The sequence below is a fragment of the Salvelinus fontinalis genome, chromosome 42 (genome assembly GCF_029448725.1).
Source record: "Salvelinus fontinalis isolate EN_2023a chromosome 42, ASM2944872v1, whole genome shotgun sequence".
Lineage (NCBI taxonomy): Eukaryota > Metazoa > Chordata > Actinopteri > Salmoniformes > Salmonidae > Salvelinus > Salvelinus fontinalis.
Genome location: NC_074706.1, coordinates 18929344 through 18951732, shown reverse-complemented (window position 1 = coordinate 18951732; position 22389 = coordinate 18929344). Strand labels below are relative to the sequence as shown.

Below are 22389 nucleotides of genomic sequence, written 5' to 3'. Positions count from 1 at the left end.
GACTGTACAGGAATCAGCAACAAAACTCATTGGCACTAAAAAGAGAACCCACCAAGACTGGTTCAATGACAATGACGAAATCATGATGCTCCTGAAGGAAAATAACTCTGCATTATTGTCTTTCCAAAACAACCCCCAATCTGCCTCCTAGAGAGACAAGTTCAACTTGTTGCAAAGACTGCAGAAACAGCTCCAATCGATGCAAGATCAATGGTGGGAGGGACTAGCAGAATGCACACAAATGTATGCACACACACTGCACCAAACGGACCGGCACCATCTACGGACCAGTGAAATCTTGCACATCACCTCTGAGATCAGCAGATGACAAACACCTCCTCAGAGACAAAACAAGTATTGCAGAGAGGTGTGTGGAACACTTAAGCAATCTCCTGAACAGACCATCCACTGTCCGACCCCACAACCATAAACCTGATGCCCCAAAAGGCCATCCATGACGTGTACTCCATGACGAAATGCAAGGGCAGATCCACTGTTGTGGTGATATCTGAGGCTTTTCCCATCTCCAATGGCATCAAGCAAGGATGCATCTTGAGCCCGATGCTGTTCAACCTCTTTTTCACTGCCGTCCTCAACCATGCCACTAAGGACCTCAACAGGCATCTACATCAGATACAGGGATGATGGTTCAATCTACGACCTGTGCAGGCTAAGAGCTAAGACCAAACCACAAGAACATTTTGTCCGCAAGGCCCTCTTTGCTGATGAGTGCCCTACTTGCGCACACAGAGGCAGACCTCCAATCTTTAGCAGACAACTTCGATAAAGCTTGGGGAAAAAAAACTGTAATCATCAACCATCACTCCTGTCCAACCCAGTGGTCCGCAGCATCCACCTAAGTGGATCCAAGCTCCAGAATGTCGACCACTTCGCATATCTGGGGAGCACCATCTCCAAGGATGGCTCACTCGACCAAGAAATAACTAGCAGAATCCAGAAAGCAAGCCAGTCATTGGAAAGGCTGAGGAACAGAATACTAAACCATAACATCACTCTTTCCACAAAGGTGAAAATCTAGAATGTGGTAGTCATCCTAACTCTGTTGTATGGCTGTGAAACTTGGACCCTGTACAGTCGCCACTTCAAACAGCTGGAGACATTCCATGCACAATCTCTGAGATCTATTATGGGTATCCGGCGGCAAGACAAGATCTCCAACCGGGAGGTACTGCAGAAAGCTAACAGCACCAGCATTGAGACTAAGATCATTAAGGCACAGCTCCGATGGACAGGCCTCATCATCAGGATTTTCTTTGGCAAGCTGCAGCAAGGGCACTAGAAGACAGGCCGACCCCAAAAAGCTCTTCAAAGACCACCTTAAACGCAACCTCAAGTTTTGCAATATCCAGCCCAGCCAACTCAGACATCACCTCTACCCGATATCCACCTGGCACTCAAACGCTCACCGCAGTAGACAATTTCGAGCGGGAGAGAAACTACTATCTGCAGCCAGAGCAAAGCGTCATTCTTGCACAACAGCGCCCACAAAACCACCAGAAGCACATGTCTGTCCCTCATGCCCCAGTTTGCTCTTCAAAACTGACTCCTGAGCCACTGAAGAACCCACAAGAAACCAAAATGACATCCACAAGTCGTCACCGTCGAAACCGACGGACCACTAGAGAGAGAGAGAGAGAAGGAAATTTCAGTCCCTGCAATGATACAAAAATAGCCAAGGCAGTCGACACAGTTAACGTTGTATTTAACAAAATGGTCACACACTCACATAATATGAAGTACATTACTTTTATTGCACAAAACGATATGTGACAAGTAGAATAACTTTTATCACTATGGTAACACTTGACCTTTTCTGTAAATCTGGTACCCTCGCTTTGATAAAATTAATTTGAGAATACTTATGAAAAGGTTCAACATTACACACATCTTTACTACGTCATGTCAGGTAAACATGAATTAAGTCACTATCATTATCTGACTATAAAACACTAGTATCAACCTAAAGGGACAAAGTTTGTCACTCTTGATCAGTGAAGCATTTTTACAGACACCATCAAATCAACCATCACCATATCTACTCTGCCTCATCATCATCATCATCATAATAATAGAATAATAATACATTATATTTGGCGGACACCTTTCAGGGAAATCAAGGACATCTTACATTAAAATTAGACCTACATAAAATCAAGTACTGTACAAAAGATCAAATCAAGTGCATCAATCAAATTAATATTTAAATAAAGGAACAGACAAAACAGGGCAGGTAAAAAGAGGAGGGAGGAGTTGGGTAGAGGATGCGAATACGGTTTAGGGTAAGGGTTTAGGTTTAGGAATAGGATACGGACCCGGCTTAGGGTGCGGGATAGGGGGACACATACAGTGCATTCAGAAAGTATTCAGAGCCATTTTTCCACATTGTTACGTTACAGCCTTATTCTAAAATGTATTTAAATAGTCCCCCCCCCTCAATCTACACACAATACCCCATAATAACAAAGGAAAAACAGGTTTGTAATTTTTTTGGGCAAATAACAGAAATATTCCTTTTACATAAGTATTCAGACCCTTCACTCAGTACTTTGTTTAAGTTACAAGCTTGGCACACCTGTATTTGGGAAGTTTCTCCCATTCGTCTCTGCAGATCCTCTCAAGCCCTGTCAGGTTGGATGGGGAGCGTCGCTGCACAGCTATTTTCAGGTCTCGTCAGAGATGTTAGATCAGGTTCAAGTCCGGGATCTGACTGGGCCCCTCAAGGACATTCAGAGACGTGTCCCGAAGCCACTCCAGCGTTGTCTTGGCTGTGTGCTTAGGGTCATTGTCCTGTTGGAAGGTGAACCTTCGCCCAAGTCTGATGTGCCAGGCGCTTTCCTCCAGATGTGGCCCTTGGCATTCAGGCCAAAGAGTTCATTCTTCATTTCATCAGACCTGAGAATCTTGTTTCTCATTGTCTGAGAGTCCTCTAGGTGCCTTTTGGCAAACTCCAAGCGGGCTGTCATGTGGCTTCCGTCTGGTCACTCTACCATAAAGGCCTGATTGGTGGAGTGCTGCAGAGATGATTGTCCTTCTGGAAGGTTCTCCCATCTCCACAGAGGAACTCTGGAGCTCTGTCAGAGTGACTGTCGGGTTCTTGGTCACATCCCTGACCAAGGACCTTCTCCCCCGATTGCTCAGTATGCCCGGGCGGCCAGATCTAGGAAGAGTCTTGGTGTTTATAAACTTCTTCCATTTAAGAATGATTGAGGCCACTGTTCTTGGGGACCTTCAATGCTGCAGAAATGTTTTGGTACCCTTCCCCAGATCTGTGCCTTGACACAATCCTGTCTCGGAGCTCTACAGACAATTCGTTCAACATGATTGCTTGGTTTTTGCTCTGACATGCACTGTCAACTGTGGGACCTAATTATAGACAGGTGTGTGCCTTTCCAAATCATGTCCAATAAATTGAATTTACCACAGGTGGACTCTAATCAAGTTGTAGAAACATGTCAAGGATGATGAATGGAAGGATGCAACTGAGCACAATTTTGTCTCCTAGCAAAGGATCTGAATACTTACAGTAGGGAGAACAAGTATTTGATACACTGCCGATTTTGCAGGTTTTCCTACTTACAAAGCATGTAGAGGTCTATAATTTTTATCATAGGTACAGTACACTTCAACTGTGAGAGACGGAATCTAAAACAAAAATCCTGAAAATCACATTGTATGATTTTTAAGTAATTAATTTGCATTTTATTGCATGACATAAGTATTTGATCACCTACCAACCAGTAAGAATTCCAGCTCTCACAGACCTGTTAGTTTTTCTTTAAGAAGCCCTCCTGTTCTCCACTCATTACCTGTATTAACTGCACCTGATTGAACTCGTTACCTGTATAAAAGACACCTGTCCACACACTCAATCAAACAGACTCCAACCTCTCCACAATGGCCAAGACCAGAGAGCTGTGTAAGGACATCAGGGATAAAATTGTAGACCTGCATAAGGCTGGGATGGGCTACAGGACAATAGGCAAGCAGCTTGGTGAGAAGGCAACAACTGTTGGCGCAATTATTAGAAAATGGAAGAAGTCAAGATGACGGTCAATCACCCTCGGTCTGGGGCTCCATGCAAGATCTCACCTCGTTGGGCATCAATGATCATGAGGAAGGACACCTGTACCTTTGTAGTGACTGAGTGTATTGATAACCTTCCAAAGTATAACTAACTTCCTCATGCTCAATGGGATATTCAATGTCTGCTTTTTATTTTAACCCATCTACCAATAACTGCCCTTCTTTGCGAGGCATTGGAAAACCTCCCTGGTCTTTGTGGTTGAATCTTGCCATAACAAAGGGGTTGAATACTTATTGACTCAAGACATTTCAGCTTTTCATTTTGAATTAATTTGTAAACATAAAAAAAAAACATAATTCCACTTTGACATTATTGGGTATTGTGTGTAGTCCACTGACGACAAAAACATCTCAATTTGATAATTTAATACAGTGGCTTGCGAAAGCATTCACCCCCCTTGGCATTTTTACATTTCTTTTTGCCTTACAACCTGGAATTAAAATAGATTTTTGGGGGGTTTGTATCATTTGATTTACACAACATGCCTACCACTTTGTAGATGCAAAATATTTTTCCTTGTGAAACAAACAAGAAATAAGACAAAACTGAAATCTTGTGCGTCCATAACTATTCACCCACCCAAAAGTCAATATTTTGTAGCGCCACCTTTTGCAGTAATTACAGCTGCAAGTCTCTTGGGGTATGTCTCTATAAGCTTGGCACATCTAGCTACTGGGATTTTTGCCCATTCTTCAAGGCAAAACTGCTCCAGCTCCTTCAAGTTGGATGTGTTCTGCTGGTGTACAGCATTCTTTAAGTCATACCATAGATTCTCAATTGGATTGAGGTCTGGGCTTTGACTAGGCCATTCCAAGACATGTAAATGTTTCCCCTTAAACCACTTGAGTGTTGCTTTAGCAGTATGCTTAGGGTCATTATTCTGCTGGAAGGTGAACCTCAGTCCCAGTCTCAAATCTCTGGAAGACAGAAACAGGTTTCCCTCAATTTCCATGTATTTAGCGCCATCCATCATTCCTTCAATTCTGACCAGTTTCCCAGTCCCTGCCGATGGAAAAACATCCCCACAGCATGATGCTGCCACCACCATGCTTCACTGTCGGGATGGTGTTCTTGGGGTGATGAGAAGTGTTGGATTTGCGCCAGACATAGCGTTTTCCTTGATGGCCAAAAAGCTACATTTTAGTCTCATCTGAGTACTTTATTCCATTTGTTTGGGGAGTCTTCCACATGCCTTTTGGCGAACATATTATATTTTTCTTTAAGCAATGGCTTTTTTCTGGCCACTCTTCTGTAAAGCCCAGCTCTGTGGAGTGTACGGCTTAAAGTGGTCCTATGGACAGATACTCCAATCTCCGCTGTGGAGCTTTGCAGCTCCTTCAGGGTTATCTTTGGTCTCTTTTTTGCCTCTCTGATTAATGCCCTCCTTGCCTGGTCCGTGAGTTTTGGTGGGCGGCCCTCTCTTGGCAGGTTTGTTGTGGTGCCATATTCTTTCCATTTTTTAACACTGGATTTAATGGTGCTCCGTGGAATGTTCAAAGTTTCTGATATTTTTTCATAACCCAACCCTGATCTGTACTTCTCCACAACTTTGTCCCTGACCTGCTTGGAGAGCTCCTTGGTCTTCATAGTGCCACTTGCTTGGTGGTGTTGCAGACTCTGGGGCCTTCAGAACAGATGTATATATACACTGAGATCATGTGACAGATCATGTGACCCTTAGATTGCAAGAGGACTGGTCTGGGCTTTATAGCAAAGGCGGTGAATACATATGCACGTACCACTTTTCCGTTTTAGATTTTTTTACATTTCACTAAACCAATTTGAACTATTTTGTGTATGTCCATTACATGAAATCCAAATAAAAATCAATTTCAATTACAGGTTGTAAAGCAACAAAATAGGAAAAATGCCAAGGGGGACGAATACTTTTGCAAGGCACTGTAAATTATCTATTTAATCCTGTAACACAACAATATGTGGAAAAAGTCAAGGGGTGTGAACTGAATACTTTCTGAAGGCACTGTAGGTATACTGAGAAGACACGGGGGTGGGGGGGTTAGGTAGGACAGAGTCAATGATAGGTTATAGGCATCCTTGAAGAGGTGTGTTTTTAAGATGTTTTTGAATGAGATGACTCGTCTGCATGTTGTATGTTTGGGGGGAGTGCATTCCAGAGCCTGGGGCAGAGCAGTTGAAGGTTCAGGCAACCATGGTGGAGAGGTGGCAGGTAGCCTAGCGGTGAAGAGAATTGGGCCAGTTACCGAAAATGTCGCTGGTTCCAATCCTTGAGCAGCCTAGATTAGAAATCTGCCGCTGTGCCCATGAGCGAGGCACTTAACCCTAATTGCTCCAGTATCGCTGTCAATAATGGCTGATCCCTGCCCGTGACACTCTCCCAGGGTGTCTGAGGGTGTTGGGATATTTAAAAAAAAAAAAAAAAACACACATTTCCATTTCACATCTCACACTGGTTAACCACTAATACATGCAGTGAAAAAGGACAAATATAAGCACCGCTATTTGACCTGTGAATGGGGGGGTGACATGGAAAGAGGAGGAGCAGAGGAGGCACGTGCTGGGTGAAGGTCAGAGAGGTAGGTTGGTGCCAGGTTGTGGGGGGCTTTGTAGATGAGGAGTGCCTTAAAGTTAATACGGGATTGCACAGGGAGCCAGTGTAGATTGATGAGGATTGGAATAATGTGATCGGTTGATTTGGGTGAGGATTCTGGCAGCAGAGTTCTGGACCAGTTGAAGTCTGTTGGTGAGTTTGGGAGGGAGAGTGTTAAAATAATCAAAACGGGAAGTGACAAGGGCACGGTCCAAAGTGACCCCAAGGCTTTTAACTTGTGTTGACAGAGGGACCGTAAAAACTATCTATGGTGATGCTGAGGTTGTACTGGACATTGTAAGTAGGTGTTGGTGAATGTCATGGATTTTCAGGAACTTCTTGCAATGTTTGGGGGAGGAGTCTGCAGGGAAGTTGTCAGGATGCTAAAGTAGGCGGTTCGCTGTGGAGAAGAGGACTTTTGGGTCGTTTTTACCAGAGTTGATGAGGTCGGAGTAGTAAGATGTTCTTGCATCTGAGAGGGCGTTCTTATATTTTAACAGGTGATCTGTGTATGCTTGAGAATTAACTTCTAGACCAGTCGTCTTGCAGATGTCCACTTTTAACTGGCGTAGCTCGGGGGTGTACCAGAGAGAAGTGTGGGTGAAGGAGACTGAGCAGGTTGAGGGGAGTGAGGGTATCCAGGGAAAAAGGCAGTCATTGCAGTTAGTGATGAGGTCACGAGGGGACTGGGAATAAGAACTGGGGTATGTATTAATAAGGCTCATGAGATCAGTGGGGTTTATGTCATCATACTCATTCTTTCCTCAGTTCACCTCATCCAGTTCCCTAATACATCCAAAACCAACAGAATTAACTACAAACGAACTAGTACTACTACATGTCACTATACTCTATACATGGGCCGTGTGCATTTTCTGCTGGTGTATCCTGAGGTATCTCCTTTCTGAGAACCTCTTCCTGCAGTGAGTACAGGCAAACATTCTCCCGTATGGACCTTAAGATGCATCTTCAGATGGTACTGGTGGGAGAACCTCTTCTCACACTGGGGCAGCTGTAGGATTTCTCCCCTGTGTGGACCCTCTGGTGCCTCTTCAGGTGGTGCTGGTGGGAGAACCGCTTCTCACACTGGGGGCAGCTGTAGGTTTTCTCCCCTGTGTGGACCCTCTGGTGCCTCTTCAGGTTGAACGAGCGGGAGAAACTGGCATGGCACAGGTGGCAGCCGAACGATTTCTCCCCCATGTGCATCCTCTGGTCGAGCTGCACCTGTTTGGGTAAATTGAAGGCTTTCCCACAGAACGAATACGAAAAGCGCTTCTCCTTGCCACCGGATCTACTGACAGCATCACTACTACTGTCATTTGTCAATGGGCTTGTGTAGCCATTTAGTGTTGAGGCACTGGCATTGTCTAAGTTCTGGTTTAACATAAGGAGAGTGTGAGGAGGATGAATGCCAGGGAGTGTCTGTGTTGTCGCAGGGTCCATGTTCCAGTTGATAGATCCTATAGAAGGCAGACTGAAGGCAGCACCTGTTAGGGGGTTAACCTGAGGTGCCATCAGTCTCTCTGAATCACAACTATAGGAGCAGGATGGAGCATCGCTAGCCGCGTCTGTGTTTGTTCTCTCCTGTCGCATAGGGACACCTTCCCGTCCCTGCAGACCAAATCTACGCCTCACCCTGGTCTCAGCCAGTCTGTTGTCATGGAGACTAAGTTCAGATGTGGTTTTGTGTTCGACTGTCTGTTTCTGGTTGTGGTTAACAGTGTTGTTCCCCAGCCCAGAGTTGAGGACGCTGTCCCATCCACTGACCTCCACTATGTTGTCCCGCGGGCCCTTAGCTGCATCCGTCTGGGTCTGTGAATCCAAGATGGCCGCCCAGTCTCCTCTGTCATCCTCCAGCCAACCACCTGCAGAAAGAGGTTAGAAAATAAACATGACAGAGAACTCTACATATATATTTTTTGGTCAATTACCTGGTCAAGTTCATACATTATAATGTGTGTTTTTGTATGTAAATACAAGTTGTATTGATTTCATTTTATGAATGAAGACAAAATAATAGCCAGGTGCATCACTATTCCGATTGAAGATCTATTACTGTATGTAGGCTATATGTATTTCTTCCTTACCTTGCTCCCCGATCTTTAGTCCACTCAGCAGATCAATGCTCTCTGGTTCGTCTTCTATTGTCTCCTCTTTGACCAGCAGCAGATCAGGCTTCCCATCCTCCATGTCTACTGACTATAAGAAATACAGAGTGAGAGGATGTTAGATCAAGAATGAGGGATTGCTATGAGTACTATGCAAACATGTTAGTTGATTTGATTACTTGAAACACTTTAATGGTTTGATAATTCAAAGGCATGGTGCCACACTTAAGACAAAATGTATCAAGACCTGGGCCCGTATCTACAAAGCATCTAAGAGTAAGAGTGCTGATCTAGGATTAGGTCCCCACCTGTCTAAATAGTCTTATTCATTATGATCTAAAAGACAAAACTGATCCTAGATCAGCACTCCTGCAATGAGAGACTTTGTGGATACAGGCCCTGACCTAATACTATTCAGACAGTAGTTTACAGTGGGCTCACCTCAGTGAGACTGTGTGTGGTCCTGTGCTGCTCAGCTGGTTCCTCTGTGGGTTCAGGAGGTGTAGTCTGGTTGTCCTCCATGACCATGGTCCCCTCAGGGTTCCCCAGACCCTCCTCACACCCCTCCTCCTTCACCAGCAGCACCTCTGGACCCTGATCCTCCTGGAAGAGACAAGTGATACAGATTACACAGACATACACTCCCTCAGGTACGTACACACAGATAAACACACATTAAACATGGAGTGTTTACCCATCCCCACCACGTTTGAGTCCTGTACTGTAGTTACAGAATGATTTCATTGTTGTTAAACCCATCATGGTGGACATATAGTCAGCTATGATAAGTCAAAAGTCATCATCAGACAAGCCTGCCTACACTATTTTGACGTGTACAGTAGGTGTTTGTTTGTGTAGGTATATTTAAGTCTATATAGGTTATAAAGCGCTGTCGTGTTTATGCAGAATAGGGTGAGATCAAGTTTTAAATACACCATATGAAAACCACACATGCACATGTCTCAACAAAAAATGTGCACGAACTTGATAAACTGCAGGGGGTGTGGTATATGGCTGTTCTTATGCGCAACGCGGAATGCTAGGACACAGCCCTTAGCCGTGGTATATTGGCCATTTATCACAAACCCCCCAAGGTGCCTTATTGCTATTATAAACTGGTTACCAACGTAATTAGAACAGTAAAAATAAATGTTTAGTCATACCAATGGTATACCATGGCTTTCAGCCAATCAGCATTCAGGGCTCGAACCACCCAGTTTATAATAGGCTATTCGAAGTGCATGCACGGAGAAGCACAGGGAAAAGTTAAACGTCTAACTTCGTTCCCGAGGTTTTGCACTGCTGGGATGGTGTAAATAAAACGAGGCTACAATACATTACACACTGCAATTGATATTCCAATCATGAGCCCTGGCCTGCCCTGCTCTTGCTGATGTAAACATGTTTGTGCTGTCTAACTAATGACTGTGCTGTGTATGGTGGCACTTTGGGAGGCAAGTCAAAGGCTTCTTGAGATGTTTTTATTTGTCAAAAAAAATGTATTATACTGTACATGTGGAGGGACTGTTAAAGGGTGGACCAAGTGCTATAGTAGGAGTAGGAGGTGCAGTGTCCTAACTGTACTGATAGTGACACCGTTGTCTGTTGTGATAGTTAACTGTGGAGCGGACCGTACTGATAAATGCATAGATCTGAATAACTTGACACAACAGATGATAAATGAAAATAATGCTGTTGAACCACCAAATCTGAAACAAACTGTATGAGGGTGGCAGGGATGTTGGGGAGGATCAGAAAGTTAAGAATCACTCAATTTTTAAAAAATGTTTTATTTTATAAAATACATTTTTGGATTATCATGCTATTTCAATGGCAATACCATTATGTTATGCAGCATAATGAAACATTTGACTTCCAATTTTAGGAGGAAGTTGCCAAAACTTTGCAATGGCGAATTGGAAAACCCATTGTCACTAAACGTAGTGTCAAATGGTAGGAATATGTGTTACGATAATAGAGGTAATATTTCTACATTCTATTGCTGGTGAAAACAAGGTGATATTAAACAAAATGGTACAAACAGAGAATTTATATGAGGCTCAGCTACAAAACCTTTTGCCTGTAGAGAGTTTAAATGAGGGAATGTCAACTGCTCAGAGAAGACCCTCAGACCCAATTGGTTTATTCTTCCTTTTAACCTACACTATTCTCTAAAAAAGCATGCATGACTGTTCCTGCATGAACAAAGCTGCTTAGCATACTTCAAAAAACGAACAATAAAACAAAAACAGGTTGCTTAGCCTGCTTAATTGTCTGCTGATGTCAATTGTGGATGGGCTTCCCATTGTATTCAATCTGGTTAGGTAGGTTTATACCACCAGAACACACCTGGCCACATGGGCAAGCCGTTGTCTGGACTTTGAAAAATCTGTTTCAAAGTATTTTCTACGAACCAATATCAATATCGGAAAAAAACATTTCCATTTCGGGGTTCCAATCACTAATTCAGTGGATTTATTGTGAGCGATTGCAACGAATGAATGTACAAAAAAAGTGTGTTAAATTCATTGTCTCTGCCGAAACATTTTATGAAATGGGGGACTGAAATGAATGAATGTATCCTAGAGTGTGTTTGACCATGAATTTTAACTGACACATTTTATAAAATTGGTGACTATAGTGACTGTGTACCTATAGCCTGGTTGATGTTCATAACATTTAAATTAGTTTTTTGTTTAGACCAAAAATTTTGTCTTATGTGTTGTTTTTTTAGTGCTGATATTTTAGTGTGTATACAGGTTTGTACTCCCAAACCCACGTTTACCTCTACACATAGAATAGTTTCTTTCTCTATAAGCCAATATGTCATTTATAGGCCTACAGTGTATTGTATTGGGATCAATGGAGTGGGTGGAGTAAAGTGTTGCTGTGCATACAGTGGGGCAAAAAAGAATTTAGTCAGCCACCAATTGTGCAAGTTCTCCCACTTAAAAAGATGAGAGAGGCCTGTAATTTTCATCATAGGTACACTTCAACTATGACAGACAAAATTAGAAGAAAAAAAATCAAGAAAATCACATTGTAGGATTTTTAATGAATTTATTTGCAAATTATGGTGGAAAATAAGTATTTGGTCACCTACAAACAAGCAAGATTTCTGGCTCTCACAGACCTGTAACTTCTTCTTTAAGAGGCTCCTCTGTCCTCCACTTGTTACCTGTAATAATGGCACCTGTTTGAACTTGTTATCAGTAGAAAAGACACCTGTCCACAACCTCAAACAGTCACACTCCAAACTCCACTATGGCCAAGACCAAAGAGCTGTCAAAGGACACCAGAAACAAAATTGTAGACCTGCACCAGGCTGGGAAGACTGAATCTGCAATAGGTAAGCAGCTTGGTTTGAAGAAATCAACTGTGGGAGCAATTATTAGGAAATGGAAGACATACAAGACCACTGATAATCTCCCTCGATCTGGGGCTCCACGCAAGATCCCACCCCGTGGGGTCAAAATGATCACAAGAACGGTGAGCAAAAATCCCAGAACCACATGGGGGGACCTAGTGAATGACCTGCAGAGAGCTGGGACCAAAGTAACAAAGCCTACCATCAGTAACAAACTACGCCGCCAGGGACTCAAATCCTGCAGTGCCAGACGTGTCCCCCTGCTTAAGCCAGGCCCGTCTGAAGTTTGCTAGAGAGCATTTGGATGATCCAGAAGAAGATTGGGAGAATGTCAGATGAAACCAAAATAGAACTTTTTGGTAAAAACTCAACTCGTCGTGTTTGGAGGACAAAGAATGCTGAGTTGCATCCAAAGAACACCATACCTACTGTGAAGCATGGGGGTGGAAACATCATGCATTGGGGCTGTTTTTCTGCAAAGGGACCAGGACGACTGATCAATGTAAAGGAAAGAATGAATGGGGCCATGTTTCGTGAGATTTTGAGTGAAAACCTCCTTCCATCAGCAAGGGCATTGAAGATGAAACGTGGCTGGGTCTTTCAGCATGACAATGATCCCAAACACACCGCCCGGGCAACGAAGGAGTGGCTTCGTAAGAAGCATTTCAAGGTCCTCGAGTGGCCTAGCCAGTCTCCAGATCTCAACCCCATAGAAAATCTTTGGAGGGGGTTGAAAGTCCGTGTTGCCCAGCAACAGCCCCAAAACATCACTGCTCTAGAGGAGATCTGCATGGAGGAATGGGCCAAAATACCAGCAACAGTGTGTGAAAACCTTGTGAAGACTTACAGAAAACGTTTGACCTCTGTCATTGGCAACAAAGGGTATATAACAAAGTATTGAGATACACTTTTGTTATTGACCAAATACTTATTTTCCACCATCATTTGCAAATAAATTCATAAAAAAATCCTACAATGTGATTTTCTGGATTTGTTTTTCTCATTTTGTCTGTCATAGTTGAAGTGTACCTATGATGAATATTACAGGTCTCTCTCATCTTTTTAAGTGGGAGAACTTGCACAATTGGTGGCTGACTAAATTATTTTTTGCCCCACTGTATAGACCTCAGTCCCCCATGAAATAACTTCATATATAGATTCTGTTTTAAAATCCACATTTAATGTCACCTAAATATGCACAAATATGAATCACTGTTAATGTTTAGACAATTATTTTTAATTTCATGAATAAATACAGGTTGACACTTTTACATGGGGAACTTTAATTTTGAAAAAATGTGAAATTCCGTGACCTGGAAGTACTTATGGCTTGGGGGGGTAGAAGTCTTATGGCTTGGGGGGGTAGAAGCTGTTAAGGAGCATTTTGGTCCTAGACTTGGCTCTCCGGTACCGCTTGCCGTACGGCAGCAGAGAAAACAGTCTGACCTGGGTGACTGGAGTCTGACAATTTTATGGGCTTTCTTCTGGCACCGCCTATTATATAGGTCCTGGATTGCAGGAAGCTTGGCCCAGTGATGTACAGTTTGTTGGTGATGTGGACACCAAGGAACTTGAAACTCTCGACCCGCTCTACTACAGCCCCGTTGATGTTAATGGGGCCTGTTCGGCCCGCATTTTCCTGTAGTCCACGATCAGCTCCTTTGTGTTGCTCACATTGAGGGAGAGGTTGTTGTCCTGGCACCACACTGACAGTTCTCTGACCTCCTCCCTGTCTCATCGTTGTCGGTGATCAGGCCTACCACTGTTGTGTCGTCAGCAAACTTAATGCTGGTGTTGGAGTTGTGTTTAGCCACGCAGTCGTGGGTGAACAGGGAGTACAGGAGGGGACTAAACACCCCTGAGGGGCCCCAGTGTTGAGGATCAGCAAGGCAGACGTGTTGTTGCCTACCCTTTACACCTGGAGGTGGCCCATCAGGAAGTCCAGGATCCAGTTGCAGGGAGGTGTTTAGTCCCAGGGTGATGAGCGTCGTGGGCACTGGTGTTGAATGCTGAGCTGTAGTCAATGAGCATTCTAACGAAGGTGTTCCTTTTGTCCAGGTGGGAAAGGGCAGTGTGGAGTGCAATTGAGATTGCGTCATCTGTGGATCTGTTGGGGCGGTATGAGAATTGGAGTGGGTCTAGGGTATCCGGGAGGATGCTGTTGTGAGCCATGACCAGCCTTTCAAAGCACTTCATGGCTACAGACGTGAGTGCTACAGGGCAGTAATCATTTAGGCAGGTTACCTTTGCTTCCTTGGGCACAGGGACTATGGTGGTCTGCTTGAAACATGTTGGTATTACAGATCCCGTCAGGGAGAGGTTGAAAATGTCAGTGAAGACACTTGCCAGTTGGTCTGCGCATGCTTGGAGTACATGTCCTGGTAATCCATCTGGCCCCCCCGCGGCTTTGTGAATGTTGACCTGTTTAAAGGTCTTGCTCACATCGGCTACCGAGAGCGTTATCACACAGTCATCCAAAACAGGTGGTGCTCTCGTGCATGCTCCAGTGTTGCTTACCTCGAAGCGAGCATAAAAGGCATTTAGCTCGTCTGGTAAGCTCGCATCACTGGGCAGCTCGCGTCTGGGTTTCCCTTTGTTGTCCGTAATAGTTTGCAAACCCTGCCACATCCAACGAGCGTCAGAGCCGGTGTAGTAGGATTCAATCTTAATCCTGTATTGACGCTTTGCTTGTTTGATGGGTCGTCTGAGGGCATAGCGGGATTTATTATAAGTGTCCGGATTAGTGTACCACTCCTTGAATGCGGCAGCTCTAGCTTTTAGCTCGATGTGGATGTTGCCTGTAATCCATGGCTTCTGGTTGGGATATGTACGTACGGTCACCGTGGGGACGATGCACTTATTGATGAAGCTGATGACTCAGGTGGTGGTGGTGGTACTGTAAACTCCTCAATGTCATTGGATGAATCCCGGAACAAATTCCAGTCTGTACTAGCAAAACAGTCCTGTAGCGTAGCATCCGCGTCATCTGACCACTTTGAGCAAGTCACTGGTACTTCCTGCTTTAGTTTTTGCTTGTAAGCAAGAATCAGGAGGATAGAATTATGGTCAGATTTGCCAAATGGAGGGCGAGGGAGAGTTTTTTTTTATGCATCTCTGTGTGTGGAGTAAAGGTGGCCTATTTTTTTCCCCTCTGGTTGCACATGCTGGTAAAAATGTGGTAAAACGGATTTAGGTTTGCCTGCATTAAAGTCCCCAGCCACTAGGAGCACCGCTTCTGGGTGAGCATTTTCTTGTTTGCTTATGGCCTTATAGAGTTGGTTGAATGCGGTCTTAGTGCCAGCATCCGTCTGTGGTGGTAAATAGACAGCTACGAATACTATAGATGAGAACTCTCTCGGTAGATAGTGTGGTCTACAGCTTATCATAGGGTACTCTACCTTAGGCGAGCAATACCTCGAGACTTCTTTAATATTACACATCGCGCATCAGCTGTTATTGACAAAAAGACACACACACCCATCCCTCGTCTTACCAGATGTAGCTTCTCTGTTCTGCCGGTGCATGGAAAATCCCACCAGCTCTATATTATCTGTGACGTTGTTCTGCCACAACTCGGTGAAACTTTAGATATTACAGTTCTTAATGTCCCATTGGTAGGGTAATCGTAGGTCATCAATTTTATTTTCCAATGATTGGATGGTAGTTTACTCGCTCGCCTACGGATTCTCAGAAGGCAACCGTTCTGCATCCTCTTTTCCTCACGCAAGTGACTGGGATTTGAGCCAGTTCCCGGGAGAGCAGTATGTCCTTCTCGTTGGACTCGTTAAAGGAAAAAAGCTTCTTCCAGTTCGTGGTGAGTAATCGATGTTCTGATGTCCAGAAGTTATTTTCGGTCATAGGAGATGGTAGCAGCAACATTATGTACAAAATAAGTTAAAAAATAAGTTCAACACAATTTTTTAAATAGCACAATTGGTCAGGAGCATGTAAAACGTCAGCCATTTTCTTCGGCGCCATCTTAACAAGCTCCCCTATGGCAGATAAATTAGGATGTACATGTAAGCAAATTAATAGCTATGCGTAGCCTTTCTGAAATAAACGGGCCAAATTTGATGCACTGTAACTTTTAATGTTACACTACAGTGCCTTGCAAAAGTATTCACACCCTTGGCGTTTTTCCTATTTTGTTTCATTGCAACCTGTAATTTATATCGATTTTTATTTGGATTTCATGTAATGGACATACACAAAATATTCCAAAATGTTGAAGTGAAATTTTAAAAATTACCTGTATAAAAAAAATGGAAAAGTGGTGCGTGCATATGTATTCACCCCCTTTGCTATGAAGCCCCTAAATAAGATCTGGTGCAACCAATTACCTTCAGGAGTCACATAATTAGTTAGATTGCACACAAGTGGACTTTATTTAAGGGTCACATGATCTGTCACATGATCTCAGTTTATATACACCTGTTCTGAAAGGCCCCAGAGTCTGCAACACCACCAAGCAAGGGGCACTATGATGAGAGGGCCACCCACCAAAATTCACAGACCAGGCAAGGAGGGCATTAATCAGAGAGGCAAAAAAGAGACCAAAGATAACCCTGAAGGAGCTGCAAAGCTCCACAGCGGAGATTGGAGTATCTGTCCATAGGACCACTTTAAGCCGTACACTCCACAGAGCTGGGCTTTACAGAAGAGTGGCCAGAAAAAAGCCATTGCTTAAAGAAAAATATCATATGTTCACCAAAGGGCATGTGGGAGACTCCCCAAACAAATGGAATAAAGTACTCAGATGAGACTAAAATTGAGCTTTTTGGCCATCAAGGAAAACGCTATGTCTGGCGCAAATCCAACACTTCCCATCACCCTGAGAACAACATCCCAACAGTGAAGCATGGTGGTGGCAGCATCATGCTTTGGGGATGTTTTTCATTGTCAGGGACTGGGAAACTGGTCAGAATTTAAGGAATGATGGATGGCACTAAATACAGGGAAATTCTTGAGGGAAACCTGTTTCAGTCTTCCAGAGATTTGAGACTGGGACAGAGGTTCACCTTCCAGTAGGACAATGACCCTGAGCATACTGCTAAAGCAACACTCAAATGGTTAAGGGGAAACATTTAAATGTCTTGGAATGGCCTAGTCAAAGCCCAGACCTCAATCCAATTGAGAATCTGTGGTATGACTTAAAGAATGCTGTACACCAGCAGAACACATCCAACTTGAAGGAGCTGGAGCAGTTTTGCCTTGAAGAATGGGCAAAAATCCCAGTGGCTAGATGTGCCAAGCTTTCGAGACATACCCCAAGAGACTTGCAGCTGAAATTGCTGCAAAAGGTGGCTCTACAAAATATTGACTTTGAATAGTAATGCACGCTCAAGTTTTCAGTTTTTTTTGTATTATTTCTTGTTCATTTCACAAAAATCTTCAAAGAGGTAGGCATGTTGTGTAAATCAAATGATACAAACCCCCAAAAATCTATTTTAACTCCAGGTTGTAAGGCAAAAAAATGGAAAAATGCCAAGGGGGTGAATGCTTTCGCAAGCCACTGTATGACACCAACCTCAATCACGATAACATGCTGGGTTGAGGTTCCACTCCCCTCATCAACAGCTAAGGGTTGGTCATCTCTCCACGTGTTGTGTCCTGCCGGCTTTGCAAAGCTCCTGTGGTCTCCAGTGAGATGCCCTTCACCTGAGAAAAGTATTGGGGTAAAAGAGGTGGTTAGGTACTGTCAATGTTCAACACTATATTGTACACTATTGACACTGTCTACAATTGGCAAGGATAAGGTTACACTAATCATAACACCTTGATAAACTATTTATTGATTGATTGTTCCATGCATCACATTCTTTTTGAGTATGATAATTCAACATTCAGTTTATCAATAATCTACTTAGAATACGATCTTGTCTTTGTGCAATAATTTGTTCTTAATTGTTCTGCCTAGTAAAACAAAGGTAAAATAAAGTTGTGCAAGATGGGGTTAGTATTGCATACTATCCAAGACCCAATTTTGGACAACACATCTGAACACATACGCAGAGGAGAACGGGGCGACAGGCCCTGCAGCATCCGCCTTCTAAAAAATGTTTTACCTCTTGCCATTTCTCTGTATCGGTCGAGGATCTTGACACCACTGGAACGGCTGGCGAGAGCGCGCTCTCGGATCGTCCTCTCTGCGCGCTCCCGTGCCACCTTCAGTTCCATTAGCTGTAGTTTCCTCCGCAATGCCCTGTTTTCTTTCTGGCTTTGAGTAATTTCCAAACGAAACACTGCATAGTCGTCGTCTACGAGTTTACAGATGTCTGCCACGGCTGAATTCGCTAACACCTCAATGATGGAGGCTATTTGAGTGTGGAAAACCATACAGTTAGCCATTGTTACTTTTAGCTAACGTTAGCAACTAGCTAGCTAGCGTTACCTAAATAACGTCTATCAACCAAGTCCTGTCTCCAACGCGAATTAAATACAACATTGGGTAAGTATGTGATGCTGTGCAATTAAATTAGTCATATTTTTAGTTCCATCGTGTTAATAAACGTCTAAATAACAACAATAAAAACGCTGACGTGGAAGTTGTTCTTTGTCATTGTTTACTTCCGTTTACACTCTTCTTCTTGCGCGTTTCCAGCAGACTAGACGACGTATTGCTGCCTTTCTCAGGTCAGAGTGCGAATTACACATTTAAATACGCTACATTACCAAAAGTATGTGGACACCTGCTCGTCGAACATCTCATTCCAAAACCTTGGGCATTAATATGGAGTTGGTCCCCCATTGCAGCAATAACAGCCCCCACTCTTCTGGGAAGGTTTTCCACTAGATGTTGTAACATTGCTGCGGTGAATTGCTTCTATTCAGCCACAAGTGCATTAGTGAAGTCAGGCACTGATGTTGGGCGATTACGACTCCAATTCATCCCAAAGGTGTTCAGTGGGGTTGAGGTCAGGGCTCTGGACAAGCCAGTCAAGTTCTTCCACACCGATCTCGACGAACCATTTCTGTATCGACCTCGCTTTGTGCATGGGGACATTGTCATGTTGAAACAGCAAAGGGCTTTCCCCAAACTGCTGCCACAAAGTTGGAAGCACAGAATCGTCTAGAATGTCATTGTATGCTCTAGCGTTAAGGTTTCCCTTCACTGGAACTAAGTGGCCTAGTCCGAACCATGGAAAACAGCCCCGGACCATTATTACTTCTCCACCCAATTTTCCAGTTGCACTATGCATTGGGGCAGGTAGCATTCTCTTGGCATCCGCCAAACCCAGATTCGTCCCTCGGACTGCCAGATGGTGAACCGTGATTCATCACTCCAGAGAGTGAGAGTCCAGAGAGTCACTCCAGTTTTCAATGCTCCAGAGTCCATGGCAGCAAGATTTTCACCACTCCAGCCATTGCTTGGTACTGCGTATGGTGATCTTAGGCTTGTGTGCGGCTGCTTGGCCATGGTAACCCATTTTACGAAGCGCTCGACGAACAGCTCTTGTGCTGACGTTGCTTCCAGAGGAAGTTTGGAACTTGGTAGTAAGTGTTGCAACCAAAGACAGATGATTTTTACTTGCTACTCGCTTCAGCCCTCTGCGCTCCCGTTCTGTGAGCTTGTGTGTCCTACCACTTCGCAGCAGATCCATTCCACTTGACAATAACAGCACTTACAGTTGCCTGGGGCAGCTCTAGCAGGGAAGACATTTTACAAACGGACTTGTTGGAAAGGTGGCATCCTATGACTGTGTCACGTTGAAAGTCACTGAGCTCTTCAGTAAGGCCCTTCCTACTACCAATGTTTGTCTATGGAGATTGCGTAGCTGTGTGCTCGATTTTATATACCTGTCAGCAACGGGTTTGGCTGAAATAGCCGAATACATTCATTTGAAGGGGTGTCAACATACTTTTGTATACATAGTGTATGTCAAAGAATTAAAGTGGGGACTCTTGCTTCGCAAGCCTCACTAATAGACCATCCTTAATACTGTAGAAGCAGTGTTGTGCTAATATAACAATTTGCAAATATTACACTTCTTTCATCTTTTGTTATTCACAGCCGATACAGATACTGTACCTATAAACATTTTGTCTGGTGGTGCTGGGGCTACCTTGCCAAGCATGTCAGTCATCTTACCTTCCTTGATGGTGTCCTAGTATCATACAGACATAGATCATACAGACATAGCCTATCAAATAATGACATGTAGCTAGCTATTAACAAAACATTGCTACTTACCAACAACACAGCAGTCTCGGGTTTGACGGTTGACAGCCCAAGTAGAAGCTAGTTGGATGTAAATCCAGATGGCGCCAACAGACATGACAGCTCTGCTTCTAGCTCCGAAGCAACTTTGCAGTATTTTTTTTGGTGTGTTATTTCTTACATTATTAGCCTAGAATGTTTTTGTGTTATTACATACAGCCGGAAATAACTTTTGGATATCAGAGCTGCGGTAAATCACCAGCCCACTAATTTTATCTGTATTTCTGACTTGTAACTCTTCTACTTGGCTGGTTACTGTTTGTAATGATTTGTCTGCTGAGCTATGTTCTCAAATAATCGTAAGGTATGCTTTTGCCGTAAAGCATTTAAAAAACATTTTTATTAAATAATCTGACACCGTGGTTGGATTCACAAGAAGTTAATCTTTAAACCTATGTAAAATATGTTTTGTTTTCTGAATTTTTATAATGAGTATTTCTGTATTTGAATTTGGCGCCCTGCAGTTTCACTGGCTGTTGAAGAGGTGGGACGCTACCATCTCACGTACCCTAGAGAAGTTAACAAAGCACATTTGAGGAAGACGCTACCGAAGTTCTATCAATACATTGACTGTAGTACTCGCTTAGGAAAAACACTAGACTACTGCCTCTTGCCTTTTCGAGATGCCTACAAGGTCCTCACCTGCCCTCCTCCTGCAAATCAGATAACGACTCCATTTTGCTCCTCCCTTCCTATAGGCAGAAACTCAAACACGAAGTACCTGTGCTAAGGTCTATTCAACACTGGTCTGACCAATCAGAATCCATGCTTCAAGATTGTTTTGATCACGTGGACTGGGATATGTTCCGGGTAGCCTCTGAGAATAACAATGACATATACACGGACATGGTGACTGAATTAATCAGGAATCGATAGGGGATGTTGTTCCCACTGTGACTATTTAAACCTACCCATACCAGAAACCATGGATAGATGGCAGCATTCACGCCAAACTGAAAGCGCGAACCACCGCATTTAACCATGGCAAGGTGACTGGGAATATGGTTGAATACAAACAGTGTAGTTATTCCCTCCGTAAGGCAATCAAACGGGTAAAACGTCAGTACAGAGACAAAATGGAGTCGCAATTCAACGGCTCAGACAAGAGACGTATGTGGCAGGGTCTACAGACAATGACTACAAAGGGAAAACCAGCCACGTCACAGACACCGACGTCTTCCTCCCGGACAAGCTAAACACCTTCGCCCGCTTTGAGGATAACACAGTGCCACCGACACGGCCCGCTCCCAAGGACTGTGGGCTCTCGTTCTCCGTGGCCGACGTGAATAAGACATTTAAGCGTGTTAACCCTCACAAGCCTGCCGGCATCCCTATCCGGATCCTCAGAGCATGCGCAGACCAGCTGGCTGGAGTGTTTACGGACATATTCAATCTCTCCCTATCCCAGCTGCAGGACAGGAAGTAAACTGCTCAGGGATGTCCCCATTAGGCCATTGGTGATTTTAAAATGGCTAGAGTTCAATGGCTGTGATGGGAGAACTGAGGATGGATCAACAACATTGTAGTGACTCCACAATATTGACCTAAATGACAGTGAAAAGAATACAAGAATACAAATATAAAGAAAAAAATATTCCAAAACATTCCTGTATGCAACAAGGCACTAAAGTAATAGTACTTTCTTTGTTGCTTAAATTCAAAGTCTTATGTTTGGTGCAAATCCAACACATCACTGAGTAACCGCCTCATTTTCAAGCATGGTGGTGGCTCTAAACATGGTCTGGGTATGCTGGAACTTTGCAAAACTGGGGAGTTTTTCAGTATAAAAGTGGGACAATAACTTACAACACAAGGCCAAATCTACATTGGAGTTGCTTACTAATAAGACAGGGAATGTTCCTGTCAAAGTTAGTTTAGAATTAAATCTGGGAGTGAATACTTAGCTAATCAAGGTATGTTTTTTATTTTTCATTAAGCTTTCAAAAATAATGAAATTTTTCTTCCACTTTGACATTGGAGTATGTCGTGTAGATCATTGACTAAAAATGACAATTCAATCCA

General features: G+C 43.6%; 1 pseudogene; it reads right to left on the bottom strand.

Moving 5' to 3' along the window:
- Positions 1–1753: 1753 nt before the first annotated feature.
- On the bottom strand, positions 1754–18767 carry LOC129841387 (zinc finger and SCAN domain-containing protein 21-like; annotated as a pseudogene).
- Between the last annotated feature and the right edge of the window lie 3622 nt (positions 18768–22389).